Genomic DNA, 8,907 nt, shown 5'->3' with positions numbered 1-8,907 from the left:
CTCCATCCCTCATTCCAGTAACTTGAGGCTGCTTTCCAGAGGTGAAGAGCTCAGAAACTTGGCCCAAAAGTTGTTGAAGCATGGTTCTACAGGGGTGAGTCCCATTTTCCCTCTTTCTTGCCTTGTTTTGCATGCTATCTAAGCCATACTTGCTAGCTTTTTTGGGCTCCGACCCAAACTTTAAATAGTCATATTTTGACCCCCTTTTCGTGTTTGATCAAGGACCTCCGGCTGTTTGAGGTCTCCTACTACCACTTGCCTCTTTATCTCTCTTTTAGGCCAATTTTTGCATAGTATTTTAGGATTATTTTTGAGTTATTTTGGACTTGTTCATAAACTGTAAAATAACTTTTTTTGAGCTCCTCTTCAACATTGTTGAAGGGCTCTCCTCTGTTTGAGGTCTCCTACTATCACTTGCCTCTTTATCTCTCTTCTAGGCCAATTTTTGCATAGTATTTTAGGCTTATTTGTGAGTTGTTTTGGACTTTTTCATAAACTGTGAAATATCTTTTTTTGAGCCCCTCTTAAACATTGTTGAAGGGCTCTCCTCTGTTTGAGAACAGAAGCTACCACTTGTCTCTTTACCCCTCTTTTAGGCCTTTTCTTGCATGATAGTTTGGCCTTATTTGTGATTATTTTCGTGACTTGATGTAAATTGTAAAGTGCCTTTTTTTGAGCCCCTCTTCAACTTTTTTGAAGGGCTCTTTGCCATTTGGGGCCAGCTGCTGTCCCTTTGTGTTTAATCTATCTTTTAAGGCCATTTTTGCATAATAGATTAGCCCTATTTGTGTTCATTTTTGAGACTTGTTATAAACTGGAAATATGCATGTTTTGGGACTATCTTGCATCTGTCTTCATGCTTCATGATCAAATAATGCATGCTTTGTATAGCTGTAAGTCATTCTGTGTGCCTAGTTTCGAGTTTCGGGGTTTATTCCATGCATCGGGTGCCATGTTTCCATGTTTCGGGACTGCTTTGTATCATATTTTAGTGCTAGAATTACATGCTTATGTGCCACATTTCATGCCTTGCCATGCCTTGTTAGAGTTGCATACTATGCCTTAGGTTCGGTCCTCAATTTGCGTGCATACGTGCACGTATTTCGAGAATCTCATTTTTTCATCTAATGGCTACTGATGCGAGTGTGGCTGAGGTCCACTCATGTTGGTGTAAGTCCATTATGCATTGTGTATGCCATTTCAATTCATAGCATTGCGTATGCTAGGTTGTATGTTAGAGCATTGTGTATGCCTTGTTACATCGTGCATTGTGTATGCCATCTCATAGCATTGTGCATGATAGGTTGTATATTAGTTACATTCATGCATGTCATGCATATTACATTGTGTTTGGGATAGGAGTTAGCCCGAGCACGGGAAACGAGGGACGTTTCGTACTTCGAGTGACGGAACGTGTCTCAATTCCCAGTCACCGACACTCCGGATAATCCATGATGGAGTTTAGGTCTTGTTGTGTTTATATGTGCATTCATTTCATATTGAGTCGTGCAATTCGACTCCTCGGCCATCATGCATCGATATGCGTGATTGGTGGCACGAGGATCGAGGACTACACTCCCCAAGAGTAGTCATGCATACATATGTGAAAATACTTTGCCATGCCCCTTTGTTGCTCTCTGTTGCAGCAAATCAAAAATCGGCAACCTTATGGAGCTTGGCACGCATTCCAAGAACAATTGCAAACAGAGGCAAACCGGGGCATCGCGAGGGATTCTCCGCACAAGGCAACCCGAGCATGCATCATTTATCATCCGGAGCAGATTTGAGGCAGTCCCTGGCTTGCATGCCAATTTATTACTTTCCCAATTTAATTTGTTAATTAATTAGGGTTTTGTACATATTTGGACTGTAATTATTCATTCGGGACTGTATATTATTTATTAGGACCCTCTACGCGAGGGCAATGTTGTAATAAGTGTGCGTGTGTGTGATGTATGTCTTCCAACCCCACGTCTTTCTCCCTTTTATTTACCCGCTTATGATGGTTAGATTAGAGCATGTTTCAATTAGCATACAGTATGATAGCATGTTTGCATTCATTTTATCTGTCTTGCATGCACCAGGCTCGGCGCATCATACTAACTGCATTGTATTTTCAATTCCAAGTTGAATACATGTTAGCTGTAGCATTTCATATGCCATGTCTAGAATAGTCGAGTCTGCTATAGTTGCATTTTTGCATGTGTTACATTAGGCATTTCTGTATAATTAGGATCATGCATGGATTTCTAATTAGCTTCTGTTTTGGCTTAGAGTACTCGGTAAGTTTTATGCTTTAGCATCCTTGCATGCGTGTGAGTGACTACCATGATAGCATGCTTACCATGAGGCTAATTGCTTATGTGATATAACTGCCTGAATGCCTGTGGGTGAAGGTTGGGTTATTTAGATTGGAACAATTCATTCACTGTGAGTTTTAAGCCCACTAGATAGTGGCAAAATCATGTTTTTTAAGCCCACCCGAGGGTGGCAAATCCACGTCTTAGCCTACTTGCGGGTAGCACCATCAAACCATTTTCAAATAAGCAAACATGAAACGTTTTGTTCCAATTTAGGCGATCCAATCTATACTTGTATGTTGTGCGCATCACATAGTAAATCTAGGCTAATAACCGGAATAAGAACGCATAATGTTTTCAAAAATAGATATTATGGTTAGTAGAGGCCGATCTTTGATCAGGCGAGCGGGGGTGCTCACGAAGTGACCTTCCCCAATCGTACCCAAGTTCCCGAGCCGAGGCAACTTTGGAGATGACGGACACGTGGCCTTAGGCAACGAGTCAGGGTTTCCTAAATTTCTCAAAAATAAAATATTTAGGTGGCGACTCTGTATCTGGCAAAGCAGTCCATGTTTGGAACTTCTTTCAAAAAATCTGTTTTCTCAAAACGATTTGCCGGATTTGGACTCTTTGGTTCAGATTTAGAACCGTGACAATTTGAGAGTCCTGAACTGTAGTGACCCTAATATGAACAGAACCGGGGGGGGGGGGACTCATCCCTCCCGGGGCGTTCGGGGACGTCTACAAGATAGAGAGTGTGTTTGAAATCGAGCGAGAGAGTAGACTGAGAACAAATCTGAAGGAGTAGACTGAGAACTTTAATCGCTCATATTCAAATCTCCAAATCGCAAATCGCAAATCTGGAGCGAGAAATAGAGAGAAATCGCAAATCGCAAATCAATTTTGTTCAGAATGAATTCGAGCTCGATAGAGAGAGAGAGAGAGAGAGAGAGAGAGAGAGAGAGAAATCGCAGCTTTAGGGCTTTAGGATGTGGGTAACGGCGTTAGGCAATTAACACGCAGAGATTATGTTTAAAAGAAATCTAATGCAGCGTTTTAAAAACATTGTTATAATTGAAAAATAGCGGCGTTTTTATAAACGTCGTAAATAAAACGTTGCTATATCCCCTTTTTCCTGTAGTGATCCTTAGCTGCTTTTTGTTCTTGTTCTTCATTGCAAATTTACTCTCGTTGAAATTATTTTTTGAACCTTTTTTACTTTCACACAAACAAAGGACTGTTCTTTAGTGCTTCCATCTGTATGGCTAGCTGGAATAAAAGATCTTAACATCTTGAATAGCTGGGACTCAACATCTTCAATCTGATATTGAATAGCTGGGACTTGACATCTTAAAATCTAGATATCGGCTTGAATTTTTGCTAGTTGGAACTTAACATCTTCTCCTATTTCTACTTTTGCTAGTTTCACGTGTCAAATTTTAGCTGCAAGTTGAATTCCTTGGATATTATTAATCATTGATCTAACATTGATAATTGTGTACTTGCTTGATCCGATTAATTCTAAAATAAACACAAGTCTTGAAATTGTAATAAACACATAAGTTTGGCTGGTTAGTACATTTTTAAGCAATTTGAGTTACTCTAAAAATATTTTGACTTCTGAAATTTCATTTTGGATTTTGTTGATTCTATGTATATGTCATATCTATATGGTAATCCAAACATTTTATAATAGTAACAGTCAAAGTGGTTCTTCCTTTTCTGTTGATGTAGGAGATGAAGAGTTAGTGTAATGAGAAAATGTCTGACTTTATCTTTTCTAATATTAGAATAGTCTCTAGTAAGTTTATTCATATGCTTCTATCGGTTTCTGAATTAATTTGTGCTTTCATTTTACAGGTCAGAAATTGCTTAGAGAGATGCAAAATATAGTCAAAGAATTACAGAACTTTGTGCTTCAAGTTTTTTTATTTTTTAATATATATAATCACAGTAAAAAAAAAATTATTACTTTCTATGTATATACTTTTGAACATTCAACTTTCATTTATGAAATATATGACGTTATTTCATTCAATATGTGATTGTGATTCAAATGATAGTATATAGTGTGTATTACATTCTTCAAATACGTGTACAAAAATAATATTGATTATTCCTCAAATATGTCGAACCATTTGTTTATCACACACATTAACTATGATGAAAAATGCATATAATGTGTGATCTTATCTCATTATTAATCACAAGTTTTATTAGATATTAATTACACTTAAAAGATATTATCTAAATATTATTAATCACACTTAAAAGATTTGATTTAAATATTTATTATCACACGCAAAACGTGTGATGGAATTATCTTTTAATGACACTCAAAATGTGTAATTAAAAATGTTCATTTTTAATCACTCTCAAATATCACATTTTAACAAAATTTAAAACGTGTAATTAAATAATATACATCACACATAAAAAGTATGATCTATTTATGATTTTGTAGTAGGGTAACAACCACTCATTACATGATCATCACCCAAATACATAATAAAAATTAATTTGGTAAAAAAAATAAATAAATAAATGTCTAAAAGATTTATTAATTTTACATAATTTTATCTTTGGTAGGTAGATATTATTTTTAAAAATTCAAAAATATTTTTTTGACATTTATTTTTGTCAAATTAGTTTATATTTTATCAAATTGATGACTTTTCCCTTAAAATTGAGCAATGGTATCTTCAATTGTCTTTATTTGGAACAAGATTCAAAATTCATGGTCAAATATGTCACAATAAAAAATCAGGAATCAAAGTGACATGAGTCTCAAACTATAGGAACTGTTAGTGTAATTCTCCTATATAATAATATTTCAAAAGTATATAAATAAATAAGTCAAGAATTAGGCCTGTTTGGTAAGTATTTCATTTTCAGTTTTTAGTTATTATTTATAAAAATTTTAAAAATTGTCATAAAAACTTATTTGATAATTTTTTGTTTTATAAATGGTTATCTCAGTTTGTAAATTTTTTAAACAGAAATTTCAAAATTTGATTAAGAAATTTTTTTTTTTTTCAATTATAATGTGTATAATCCCATTGTCATAAATAATAAAAAATAAATATAAATATTTTAGGTCTAAACAAACATATTTTTTAGTTTATATTTTTAAATTTTTTCAAATATTTTGTTCAAACCAAACACGTTTGTAATTTATATTTTTCTAAAAATAAATAAAAAATAATTTATAAAATTTTTGTAAATATAAAGAAAAAAAAAGTAAACTAAACGCTACCCAAACTATGCAAAATAGATTTAGAATGTGTTTGTTTAAGAAAAGTATGAATAAAAATTGAAGCTAGTTCTAAAAAAATGGTTGATTTTATTATTACTAGGTTCCATTCTCACTCTTAAAAAGGAGAAAAAATATCTAATTGAGTCACATGCATGCATGTAATCTGGAATCCGACTTTCCTTTCCACCCCTCGGATAACTTGAAGAGAAAAGTATGCAGTCTTTGACAAAAGGAGAGTTGGGATATAAAACTCTGTCATCACATTGGGGAGATTTCTTTGACCAGTCTTCAATGTTAACAAATAGTTGCCAAATTTGAGAGAAAATGAGGTGGTCCCCCAACAACACCACTAGTCAACCCCAAAAAAATAAAAATAAATTTTTTATTCAAAAATAAAATGTGAATAAAATTTATTTTAGATATGACATATATTATATTAAATTAAAAATATTCACAAATAAAATTATTATACAGAATTTATCTGAACATTCGTAAAAATAGAAGTCATTTTGATTGACTTAATTTTAAAATAAACAAAGGGGGCTAGCTTGATTTGGCTAGAAAACATGCACCTCACAAGAAAGTTAGTGGTTCAAATCTCCCTATTGAATAAATAGATTTTCTGTATGAACTGTGTTTATATAGTACTACTCTATTAAATTTGAATTTATACTATATACTTTACTTTCGAATACTCTTTCTTTTTTTTGGTAATCGGCGAAAGTCTGTTGTTAATTATTAAATTAATACGTATGAAAATTAACCTCTTCATTCTTTGCAAAGCATCAAATGACTATCCCTTTAATTCAACTCTATCAAAGGGAGAGTTGAAGATATGATCTCCCCCTAAGACTAACACCTTGTTTGTTTTGAAGTATAGGAGATGTGATTAGATTAGGATAGATATGAGACCCACTATGATAGGTTTCAAAATTGAGATTAGTAGTTAGCCTTGGTTTGGCATTCTTGCTAGGTTATATAATAACAAAAGATTAAAAAAAAAAAAAAAAAAAAAAAAAAAAGAAGTTACAAAATCACAAAAAGACAAAAAAGCTACAAAAGTATCAAACTATCTCATATACAAACAATAAGTCAAAAAAATATCATTCTATATTAAGGGTAATTTTGTCATTCCAAAGTCAAAAAGTTAAAAAAACCAAACAAAAATACCAAACGACTAAAAAAGTCACAGGCTAAAAAGAGTCAAAAAATCTAACTAAAAAAGTCATTATCAAACGACACCTTATTTGTAAAATTGAGAAGGGAATTTATAGTGCCAAGGGACTATGATAGGTTTTGGAAGAGAGGATTAACAAAGACTTCCAAGAGGTTAGGTTTCAAAACTAGTGAGTAGATTAATTTGAAAAAAAAAAAAAAAAAACTATTTTGTCCATGATGTGTGCTATGTTTGTGTGGATTTTTTTTTGGGGGGGGGGGGGAGGCCATTATATATATATATATATATATAAATAATATAGTATAAAAAAATATTAATAATATATAATTTTTAATATTAAAGTATATCAAAAAGCAACATAATTTTTCTTAATTTCCTTATTAACAATCTCCTTATTAATAATTTCACTCAACCTAATTTTAAAAACAAACGGGCTTCAAGCTTTTAACAAAGTCATAGTGACCAATTAAACTAGATTTAGTTGGTTCTTTCAAAATACTTTTACCCAAATTTATGATACACGCCATATTAAATTGGGCGAATTATACTAACAGTCCCTATAATTTGGGATTCGTGTCAGTTTGATTCCTGACTTTTCAATTGTGACACATTTGGCCCTAAATTTTGAATCTTGTTTCAAATAAGAACAATTGAAGATACCATTGCTTAATTTCAAGGGAAATATCGTCAATTTTGATAAAATGTAAATTAATTTGACAAAAATAAATGTCAAAAAAATATTTTTAAATTTTTAAAAATTATTTCTACCCATCAAAGATAAAATCATGTAAAATTGATAAATTTTTTCCACATTTATTTATTTTGCAAAATTAATTTTTATTACGTGTTTGGATAATAACCATGTAATGGGTAGTTGTTAGGATTATAATATATGAAATGTTTTTTAGTTTTGGATTTTTGATTTAATGGATTGGTTTAATAATGATATTAAAGTTGTTACCATATTTAACTTTTAAAAAAATAGAAACTAATTTAATGAAAATAAAAACTACCTATTACATGATCATCATCCAAACACATAGTAAAAATTAATTTGATATAAATAAATAAATAAATAAATATATAAATGTCTAAAAGATTTATCAATTTTATATAATTTTATCTTTAGTGAGTAGAAATAATTTTTAAATATTCAAAAATAATTTTTTGATATTTATTTTTATCAAATTAGTTTATATTTTATAAAATGATGATTTTGTCCATGAAATTAAGCAATAGTATATTCAATTGTCCTTATTTAAAATAAGATTCAAAATTCTGAGTCAAATGTGTCACAATTGAAAAGTCATAAATCAAAATGACATAAGACCCAAACTGTAAGGACAGTTAGTATAATTTGCTCTATTAAATTTGAATCTACACAATATATTTCATTTTTGAAATATTTTTTTCTTTACTTTTTGGGAGTCCCTCGTTGAAGTCAACTAAAGAAAGGATAAGAAACCTCTGGGATTAAGGCAAGCACATCCTGTACAAACAGAGAGAGTCTACACAATATATTTCATTTTTGAAATATTTTTTTCTTTACTTTTTGGGAGTCCCTCGTTGAAGTCAACTAAAGAAAGGATAAGAAACATCTGGGATTAAGGCAAGCACATCCTGTACAAACAGAGAGAGAGAGAGAGAGAGAGAGAGAGAGAGAGAGATGGCAAGATGGAATGGTGGTAACATTGAAGCTGAAGGTCATGAAGGAAGTGGAGTATTGATATTGTGGGTGGCTCTAGTTAGTCTTATTCTCATATCAGCAATTATATTCTCATGTGCAGATGGTGTATCCAAAGACAAAACCTCGGCAGCACAGGCTGACAATTACGGCGCCGGGTGCGCCGCCGGGTGCGGTGCAGGCTGCGGTTGTTGAACTCCAACTCAAAACACATCATCTCTCTCCACCACATATGCAGTTCCACATTTTTTTGCTTTGCGTTACATACAGAATCATAAGGAAAACTTGTTATTGAGACAAGGTAGACAGATAGATGTTCAATTACAAATCAGTTTTTTTCTATTTCTTTTTTTTTTTTTTTTAATTGCCGATGTGCAAAATGAAATTAATTACCACCATCTGAATTGTTTTATTCACATGATTGATAATTTTATTTTATTTTATTTTTGTCTGGGCGGAAAACTGTGGATTATAATGAGTCTGTTTGGTG

The sequence above is a fragment of the Camellia sinensis genome, chromosome 10, assembly GCF_055761805.1.
Source record: "Camellia sinensis isolate YWXY chromosome 10, ASM5576180v1, whole genome shotgun sequence".
NCBI lineage: Eukaryota > Viridiplantae > Streptophyta > Magnoliopsida > Ericales > Theaceae > Camellia > Camellia sinensis.
Note: the sequence above shows the minus strand (reverse complement) of the source record.